The sequence below is a fragment of the Denticeps clupeoides genome, chromosome 10, assembly GCF_900700375.1.
Source record: "Denticeps clupeoides chromosome 10, fDenClu1.1, whole genome shotgun sequence".
Lineage (NCBI taxonomy): Eukaryota > Metazoa > Chordata > Actinopteri > Clupeiformes > Denticipitidae > Denticeps > Denticeps clupeoides.
In genome coordinates, this window is record NC_041716.1 from 4705035 (window position 1) to 4716002 (window position 10968).

Consider the following 10968-nt stretch of genomic DNA (forward strand, 5'->3'; position numbering starts at 1 on the left):
TGATGAACTCAGAGGCCCGAGCAGGAGACGGAGAATGACAAATAGAAAATGGCGGAGAAAAAAAGAAGAAGAAGAAAAAAGATGGACTTTTCTGTCCACCGTAGCAATCAGCCATCCAGTTGGCGTGGCAAGTGCTGGCACATCTTTCCCATCACAGAGAGAGGCATGAACTTGCCAGTGCATCTAATCTGATCACTCTTGATCAAGAGAATGGCTCTGTTTTTCATTTAAACTGCTCTGAACAGATCTGACTCATTTTAGGGATTAAAGAGGAAGCGAGTCGTCCAGCAACTCAGATCGGAGGCAGCGGCTTGGGTCACTCAGTAATCAACACATTTTAATGCTTTTCTTCAGTAAATCCGTGTAGCTATTTAATAACTACAACTAACAGGACTTTATTACACCAAATAAAGACTGATCAAGAGAGGTCATCAGATACAATGGGTACAGATAGTATTGAGACCCCCTTAAGTTGTTCACTCTTTGTTATACTTTTTCCTAATTAATGTACACCCAGCACCCCATATTGACAGAAAAACAGAATTGTTGACATTTCTGCATATTCATTAACAAAGAAAAACTGAAATATCACGAGGTCTTGCTGTGACACTCATATATTTAACTGTCCTTTTCTTCCGATCGAGATGGTTCTACACCTTCATTTGAGTCCAGCTGTGTTTGATTATACTGGTTGGACTTGAGTAGGAAAGCCACACCCCTCTCTATATAAGACCTTACAGCTCACAATGCAGGTCAGAGCAAATGAGAATCATGAAGTCCAAAAAACTGCCTGAAGACCTCAGAGACAGAATTGTGGCAATGCACAGATCTGGCCAAGGATACAAAAGGAATTCTGCTGCACTTAAGAGATAAGCTAAGATAAGATAAGATGATCCTTTATTAGTCCCACAAGTGGGAAATTTACATTGAAAGTGGACAGTAGTAAGTAGTAGTAAAGTAAGAGCAGCACAAAAACAACAGCACTGACAATATGTCCAATGTATAATATAAAGTTCAATGTGCAAATAAGCAAATAAAGGTTTAGTCCTTAAGGTTCCTATGAGCATAGTGGCCTCCATAATCCTTAAATGGAAGATATCCAGAACCCAGAACAACCAGAACATTTTGGAGAACCAGAACCCTTCATACAGTTGAGCTATCGGTGGAGTAGAGCCTTGGTGAGAGAGGTAAAGAAGAACCCAAAGATCACTGTGGCTGAGCTTCAGAGCTCCTCCACCAGTCAGAGTCTCTGAGAGACCTGGAGAGACCTATATATGGCTGTCCACCAACATTTACCATCCAACCTGCCAGAACTGGAGAGGATCTGCAAGGAGGAATGGAAGAGGATGCCCAAATCCAGGTGTGAAAAACTTGCATTTGCATTTTTCCCTAAACAAATTCTGTGTGTACGTTAATAAGGAAAAATGTATTTATGAAATTATTTTAGCAAATGGCTGCAATATAACAAAGAGTGAAACATTTAAGGGGGTCTGAATGCTTTCTGTACCCACTGTACATGTTATTGCTGATTATATCACAGTTAGATCCATACTGGAGTTTGCTAAGAGCTCCCAATTGTGTCACTCTGTCAATTTCTTTCCCCCCTATCATATTATTTTTGGCAGAATGATTTTGCTCAGAAACAGCTGGATCAGAAATGGAACTATTTAATTGGAGTAGCTAAATTCTTAGGTAGTGCAGTAACTAGGGCTGTCAATCGATTAATGAATGAATTGTGAGTTTTGCAAAAGATTAGTCATGATTAATCAACATGACAGCGACAAGTGTGCTCAGAATGAGAGACTGCTTCCATTTTTAGTGTAAGATGGGACGTCGCGGAGCCATGACATTTCTGTGCCTTTGTTGTGCATGAAGATTCAACACCTCCGTTTTTGCATGTCTTTGGTCATGTCATTGCAACATTTGCCGGCCCTCCCCCGAGCCAAACATGTGAGGTGCCGGCCGTCAGGACCGCCTACTCTCTTTGTCTTCCCCAGACGGGAGGCACCGGGGGTGTGACGTCAGAAACAACAGGTTCTGATTGGTCTGTGACAGCTTCCGGTAGGCCAGGTGTTTAAAGATCTGTTCACATGTGGGGAAGGGACTTTTCTTTCTGTCTCAGCTGTTGTTCCATCGGAAGCCTTCCGGTTTCCGAGTCTTTTCTCTCCTCCCATTTTTCTCCTGGATTAGGTGATGTCTCTGAAACTTGGTTTAGGCTGTGCTGTGCTTTTCTATCTTTTCCTCCTGTCTTTCATTTTGGTTTTCTCTGTAACATTGGTACCTTCTTACATACAATATTCACTTGTAACTGCAATAATAATTTACTGGTGTTAATAGAATTAGAAAATGTTCATCTTTTATCCTCTATTGTGCCATGCCTCTTTCTGCCAGGAAACATCAAGTTGGAGTGGATTGAATACAGTGCTTTTGTGTGTAGAGAAAGAGTTTTTTTACTCTGTTCTCCTCAGAGATTAAACAAAATGTAAATGCAATTTTGTGAATATTTTCTCAATTTTTTTATTTCCTCTCTCATGTAGTATTGTTTGTTTATGGGAGTTTCTGTAATATGAGGGGAACTCATTTCAGGCCTTTGAAATATCCATGGTACGGGCCAGACACGTTGCAAATCAAAGGGAAGAGCCTGAATAAATGAACAGAGCGACTCTAGCGCTGCATTATTCGAGCCCCACTGTGATCTAAGCGGGTCACCGTGAATCAGGAAAGTACATTATTGTGAGCGATCACCTTTCTCCGGTGATGAAACACCTCTATACTGATGGGAGTGCTTTCTTCCAGGATAATGATGTCCCCATCCACAGGACACGCAATGGCCGATGGGAAGGAAAATGATGTAAATCATACGATTTGACCTTCATTTGCCAGGATTCAAATCAGGTAAGTCATATTTGAGATTTTGGAACTTTTTTGGAATACATTTTGGAACAAGTGAGTCCATTGCTTGAGAGCCACTCCAGACTCTTTACTGGGGAACTTTATAAAATGATATGCCAAAAAGTGGCATAATTGGTTCTGCGGTTAGTGTACTCCCAAAATGAACAGTTCATGCATGCAGTTATGTGGAGTCTGGACACTGGACCTCAGACAAGCTTTGGGGACACTTTGGCCAGGATGTTTTGAGTTTCTGCCAACGTCATTTTAGTTCTGGACCACTGGACTCGGTCAGCCTTGGGTCATCTGGCACAATCCAACCCGGGGGCTCTGGCAACAAGCAATCCCGAGATAAGGGACATTGCGCTGACAGAATGGACGGGGGGCTCTGCGTCGGGAGCCGGTGGTGGCTGTCCGGTGTTGTCAGCAGTGCTCTCTCCAGGTGCCAGCCTTCTGGGTCACCAAACCAGACACGGCACATCACTGTCACCTCACACCTGATGGCAGCCAGCGGAGCTGACAGGCGTAAGTAACACGTTTTTGCTCAAATGTTAATCGATTGTGACACACCTGCGCACGTGCACACTCATACACACCAACCAACTCACACGCATCCGCTGGCACGCATGAGAAGGCCACCCAGGTGACACTTTTAAAATGCTACGGAGGGTTTTGTAAAATTTGAAACATGTCACTTAGTTTAGAAAGGTAACAGGAAAGCTGAATTCAGCTGACACCTGCTGTCACGTTCTTACACAGCATGATCACAACATGAATGTTAGCTGCAAACGCTGTGACCTCGCCATGTTCTGAGGATGATCGTAGCTGGCAGGTTGCAGGCTTCCGATTTTCCATTTCACAAAAAGACTGTATGTAAAATGTAAGATTGGAGATTATAAGTCCATGACTTCTCATGTGGACTCCTCCTTATGAACAAGGACTATCACTGGGTGGCCAAAAGGGCATTCAGATGGCCTGAGGTGCCAGGAGGGGAGAGCCTTGTGGGGCATGGATGACCACTGCATTCCTGTATTCCTGTATCTGGGAATTCTGGTTGGACAAGGCAGAGACATCAAAGGACAATCTGATTGGTCTGTGGCAACATTTATGGAACCCCAATGAGCAGTATAAAGGAGATGTTCAGACCTCATTTCAGGTGTATCTTCCCCCCAGATATTGGGCTCTTCTCTTCTGCTTTAACCCTGCTTCTCCAGATCCAGGGCTTGCTCTCTCGGACTTTTTAAAACACATAACCTTCTTAAGAAAAATAACACCTTTTCATGACTTTATGTTTTGTCATTAGTTGTGTAATTTGAATGTGAATCCGACGAATCAGATGAGGTAGCATCTGATGCATATTTCGCCATGAGGCAATAATTAACCTTTTTGCGCGCACAAGAAAATGATCTTGTCTGTATAAGATAATGACTTGATAAAAACAAGCTTTTAAAAAATGCCACATTTCGGGACGCTAGGGGCTCAGTACTTTTCAGATAATGCAGACTCTAGTAATCCAATTATTAACTGGTACCTGTGTATTTCTACGCAGCTAAACCTGCAATAATTAAAACTAAAAAAATTGTTGCACTTTCAGTCAGGTAGAAGCTGTTGTGAAGCCAGTAGGTTTTTGCAGATTCGCTTAGAGCTCCCTGTGACCAGCAATTGCCATGTGGCACATTCCAATTTTAATCTGATCGCCTCTCCATGCCACAAATATCAGAACTGTACTTTACATCTTGTTCAATGTCTAGACTTATTTGATCTTTACAGATTTACATTTACCCTTTGTGGGGTAGAAAGAATCTTGAGAATGATGAGGACACAGCCCAGAACTACACCGGGGGCAACTGGTCACTGACCCCACGGTACCCACAGTAACAAACACTACTATTAGTAACATTGTCATGGAAACATCACGCTTTGGGACTACAGTTCTGCAAAGGGGACAGAATGACTGGTCCAAGAAGATATGCATTGAAGAATGGGCCAAAATACCAGCTACAGTGAGTACAAACCTGGTCAAAATGATGGAAACCTTTGACCTCTGCCAAGTATTGAGGTGAATCTTTGTTATTGACCAAAATACTTAATTTGTCTCTGACAAATTATCAACCTCTATCAACTACACCTTTTTGCCCCACTGTATACCCATTGGCAATCTGGATGTTATTTTCTTTACTGTGCATGTCACTGTGTGTGACTGAAGTGACAATAAAGCTCCACCTGGCTTGACTTGACATGAAATGGGGGGTTCTTGTGTTATTCTGATCCATGATCCACTCTTTCAGTGACTCTGTTCATGCTCTGAAGAGTCGAACAATGGCAATCTCAGACCTCTCATGTGTTAAATTTTCCCAATGGATTAATGAGCAAATAAGTCGGCGCATGAGTAATTGGACAGATAAATAAATGCCTCCCGCAGCAGGCTTGGCAGCACAATGGTGTCTCATTAGTTGGGTTACAACAATGACGGCGGCGGGAGGAGCTGGCAGGACGAGGGCTGCTCATCTGTGTGATCAGCGAGTGTAATGGATGGTAATGGCGGTGCGGAATGATGCCTGTGTGTAGACCCTCTGGTCCGCCCGGCCAGTGGCGGATCACTGTGCTGTGGATAATTTCAAAATGTGTGAAAGTTCCTGTTGTGTAAGAGACAGACAGAGAGCGAGATGGCATGTGTGTGTGTGTGTGTGTGTGTGTGTGCGTGCTTGAGTGTTCATTGCCCATCTGCCGCCCAATTCTAATCTGTTTAAAACAAATTAAACATTTACAAGGCTAGGGGCTCTTTATTACACTCATTCTGGCCCCTGTAAGAATCATTTACATCAAAATGATCAGTTTATGTCCAAACGAGCACCAGGCCAATGCTTAATGAGGATATTTTTTTAAAAAAGTGACGTCCACATGTTGTCAGCACCGACTCTTTTGATGTTGGAAGTGGACGTAGGAGAACCTGTTGCAGATATGCGACGGTCCTAAATCCAGCACATGGAGCTCAGAATGATTCATAATCACTTTTTTATGCATGTTTCAAATCTCCTCCATAAAGCACATCTGGAATCCGCTGCGGCGAGGAGCATTCGGATGCTGCACGGCTCCTCCAGACTTCCACCCCCGAGGTCGCTCGCTGATGGAATAGATTTTAAACATGGAGCCGAGCACCGATGGGAAGGTCACCCCATTAATCACCGAAGACACCAGCGCCGCACCTTAACGAAGGGCCTCAGATAGCATCTTTGATTGAAAGCAATAATTAATTCCTTGCTGGAGTGGAGGAACATTTCAAAGAACAGACTTAATTTGTTCTTAATCACTCATTAGATGGCGACACTGTGACCCGGTGGCACGGGAACAAAGGAATAGCTTCCTGTTGCTATATGGGGGTTTGGCCCTCCACCCGCGGCCCACATGCGCTCCACACAGTCATGCTTGTTGGCAGCGTACCTGCACATAAGTGCCGGGTGATTCAGAAAAGATGGCAAATTCTGAGCTGCGAGGTTTAACGAAAATCTATATCATCCATGTTTAGGATTTGCAGGGGGGTGTGAAGTCTAATTTCCTCGTCTGACAAGTCGCCGCTTGGTTTTTTTTTTTTCCCGATTCCCGGAGCTCATGCTCCTTCCTGAATCTGCAAAACACCAAGAGGGCAGGAGATAGAAGTTGGAGCTTACGATCTGACAACGGCCTTCGGGCGTACAGCATATATCAGCATCTGGGTACTGTCTGTTTAAATGTTCCTTTTGGGACCGGACACATCTGTTGAGCAACGTTTTCTGCATTTCCACCCACGCATTGAGCTTCTGTTGATTAATGAACTTACAAAATCAAGGTCCTGATATGTGGATTCTTGAAAAAGGTGACACAGTGCGCAGCGGACCAGTCAAACACAGCCAACCCCAGATCTTCAAGCTCGTTTGACAGAGGAGGGCAGGAGATGGATTTGTGAAGATAGATCATTTACAAACAGACGAGACATTCGCTGCCTTCCACTCACCAGCGGGCGTCCTGCACAGATCGATGTTCTGAGCGCACTTCCAATTCAGCACACAAGCGGCAAAGAAAGGTAGAACCTTGGCCCTTTCATGTGCGCAGCATGCATGGTTCATAATGGACTCTTCGCATTGATTCCATACATTTTGATGAGACATTTACATATGAAACATGACTAGAAAAGGAATGGTTGTGTGAACTATGTAACCATGGCTGGTTGTATAAATCCTGAATTTAATACTGATATGGCTATGGGACATCACATCTGAAGAGACATTCAAGCAGTCCTCAGTGCTAACAAACACAACCATGTAAAGAAGGATTAATTTCATTACACTATACTGCATGAGGCCAGTTATTCACAAATGAAAGATTCAACTAGTTCACTAGTTACTTTACTTTACTTTATTTTGCAGACACTTTTATCCAAAGCGACTTACAGGAGGACGACACCAGCAATTCTCGTTTGATTTCTATAGATTTTGAGTTTACAAAAACCAAGAGCCCTGATAAGGCCTAACTTGTTAGAAAAAGAACATGCTCGGAAATTGTTAAGTGCTAGACGAAGAGAAAATTATTATATATGGTGGCTAGTGGCTAAGGAAATCTCAAACCGCCTCAGGTCCACTGAGGTCCCCTTGAGCAAGGTACCGTCCCCACATACTGCTGAAATATATGCAACATCATTACATCATTAATCACAATTAAAGTCAAAGTGAAGTGATTGTACTGTGATACACAGCAGCACAGCACACGGTGCACACAGTGAAATGTGTCCTCTGCATTTAACCCATCACCCTGAGTGAGCAGTGGGCAGCCATGACAGGCGCCCGGGGAGCAGTGTGTGGGGACGGTGCTTTGCTCAGTGGCACCTCAGTGGCACCTTGGCGGATCGGGATTCGAACCGGTAACCTTCTGATTACGGCCACCACTGCCCCACAAGAATATCAGAATTTGCATGTATCTGCATGTTTGGTTTGTCAGTGGACAGAGATTGTGTTTATTAGCACATAAAACATTAATAAAAAGAAGGGGAACACGGGAGAGATTGGGTGAATTAGAATTTCAGATTTAGTGAAAAAGTGCTTGTCAGGAATAAGTAATGAGGTAATAACAGGTAAATTGTTGTAGCAGTCAAAGAATTAGCAGATAGTTTTGGTAGTTTAGGTGTTTTGCTGAATTTTCAAAGATGATTTTGAAATGATGAGGCATCTTGCACTACTTTGTGCATGTATTAAGAAGAGGTGATTTAAATCATCCAGAACGAGAGTGTCAGTAGCTGTCAATCATGCCTCAAGAGACTTTTTAAAAATTTGATTATTAAAACATGCTTGCTTTTAGCTGCTGACTAATTCTGCCATTCTGACTGCAGATTTTGACACTGTAAACTATCCACTTATCACGCCGTGAGACATCCGTTGGAATTAAAGGTTGTGTTCTTACATGGTTCCAATCATACCTGTCAGGCAGGAGTTTCTCAGTCCATCTAGGGGGAATTCATCCACAGCGTCTTCTCTTGACTGTGGGGTACCCCAAGGCTCCATATTAGTCCAAGTCTCTTTTCATTGTATATGCTTCCATTGGGGTCTATTATGAGGAAGTACAAAATCGCCTTCAACTCCTTTGCTGATGACCTTCTGTCACGAGTGCCAGACCAGCTGGGGAGACAGCAACCCGGAAACGGAAGTGAGCTCTTTTTTGACGAATTTATTCCCAGAGACGCCAGCCTTAGTTACCCACGCCCGACTGATTATAATCCATCACATGACCACGACCTTTGCCTGCCCCCGACCTAGAACTTTGCCTGCCCCTCTTGTGACGACGATCTCCGAACGGATTATCCATTGTGACGATGGCCAAGCGCCTCCAGCCCTCCTCTCCAGCTCGTCCAGTGTCCTCTCCCAGGACGGCGATGTGTCCCCTCGCTCCAAGCATTCCTGCGAATGCGTCCCCGAACTCGCCCAGTGACATCTTCAAATGTATCTGTCTATCCCAACAAATAGTCATCCATCTATTCAGACCTTGTTTAACTGTCTCAAAGATGTTCAAACATGGACTGTGATCAGTCTGGACAAGTGTAAGTCTTATCTCTTTATTGGTTATGACAGTGTTATTGAATCTCTGGCTTCTTCTTCAGTCTTCCAGAAATCTTGGGGGTAACTTTTGACTTGGATGAACAGATAACGGTTGTCAACTTCTTAATAAATCTAAGCACTACATCCCTCCTGAACAGTTTGATACAGTAATTTATGCTTTCATCACATAATGTCTTGACTACTGTAACCCGCTATATCAGCATTTTCAGACGCCCTTATCCAGAGCGACTTACAATCACTATTTACAGGGACAGTCTCCCTGGAGCAACTTAAGGTTAAGTGTCTTGCTCAGGGACACAATGGCACAACGGGTCTTCTGGTTCACAGGCGAGTGTCTTACCCACTAGGCTACTACCACCCATACACATGTCTCAGTCAGTCGCAATTGAAATGGCTACAAGCCATTCAACATGCAGCAGCTCGCCTTCTGACATTCCTCCACTGGCTTCCTGTATAGTTTAAAATATTACTACTCGGTTTGTCACCTGCATACCTGTCAGAGCTTCTTGTTCCTTACTCTCCTTTCAGAGCCTTGCAATCCTCTGGTCATCGATTACTGCATGTCCCCAGAACAAGGCTCAGAGCGTGTTCGGTAGTACCACCCCCACCTGTGGACGTTGGGCCCTCATACCTCCCTCACTCTGTTTCTGACCGTTTTTGCTGACACATGCACATTTGTGGCCTGCTGGATGTCATTTTGTAGGGCTCTGGCAGCGCTACTCCTGTTCCTCCTAGTACAAAGGTGGAGATGGCGGTCCTGCTGGGTTGTTGCCCTCCTACAGCCTCCTCCACGTCTCCTGATGCGCTGTCCTGTCTCCTGGTAGCTCCTCCATGCTCTGGACACTACGCAGACAGACACAGCTAACCTCCTTGCCACAGATCGCATTGATGTGCCATTCTGGATGAGCTGCACTACCTGAGCCACTTGTGTGGGTTGCTCCACCTCCACATCCTCCAGCAGTATGTGAAATTGATTGTCGGTCAGTATTAGTGGACGATTTGATTGACATGGAGTTACACTGTGTTGTTTAAGTGTTCCCTTTCATTTTTTGAGCAGTGTATATTCGGTATAACTGCTGGATATGACCTGCTGATTTATTGTCTTATACTTGTGCAGCACTTTGGTCAACGGAAGTTGTTTTAAATATGATTCATAAATGAATTTGATTGATTGGCTGAAAACATCACTAAAGATTAAATTATGGCTGACAGAAGTGGTGACACAACAAGAAAATTTCCAAGACACAGATAATCTGTTTAATTCTGCAAATGTACATTTATGGCATTTATCAGACGCCCTTCTCCAGAGCGACTTACGATCAATAATTGCAGGAACAGTCCCCCTGGAGCAACCCTGGAGTGTCTTGCTCAGAAAAGGAAGGAAAACCTCACGCAGATCCACAGAGATAAGACAATACATAATAGTCCTATTCAGCGGTGTATAACTCATCAAAGGCAATCTGTTATCACATTTTAACACCCATTAATAAAAGTAGAATCAGTGAAGAGAATATGCAGTACATCTTTCTGCTGTCTGGGAAGTTTTAGATTAAATTGTGTAAATGGACCAGTCGGAGACAAAGGAGACAGAGTCGGAAAACACAATAAGAGTTTTTGCCGTGTCAGCAACACAATGTTCGCTGCAGTTTAACAATGATGATGAACGTATAAGCGGAGCAGCTACGTCTCTCACTAAATGTGTGATGCTGGGTGGTGTCCGCTGATCATATCTCCTGCAACAATAGGTTGACCATCAGAAGATGAGGCGCTAATGAAGTACTAATAAGCCCATTGTGTGGCTGAAAAGAAGGGACTGATGATCACATCATCCTCCATGTGCAAAGCAACTGTCTTCATCAGCTGATAGCTTTTATGAATTGCCTATTGTGCACTTTTGGAACACATTTACGGGGCTTTTGCATATTTACAACTGCAGCAAGCACGGACGCCAGCTGCCATGTACCTGCAGAGGCCACCGAGAGAAGGGTTTCATTTC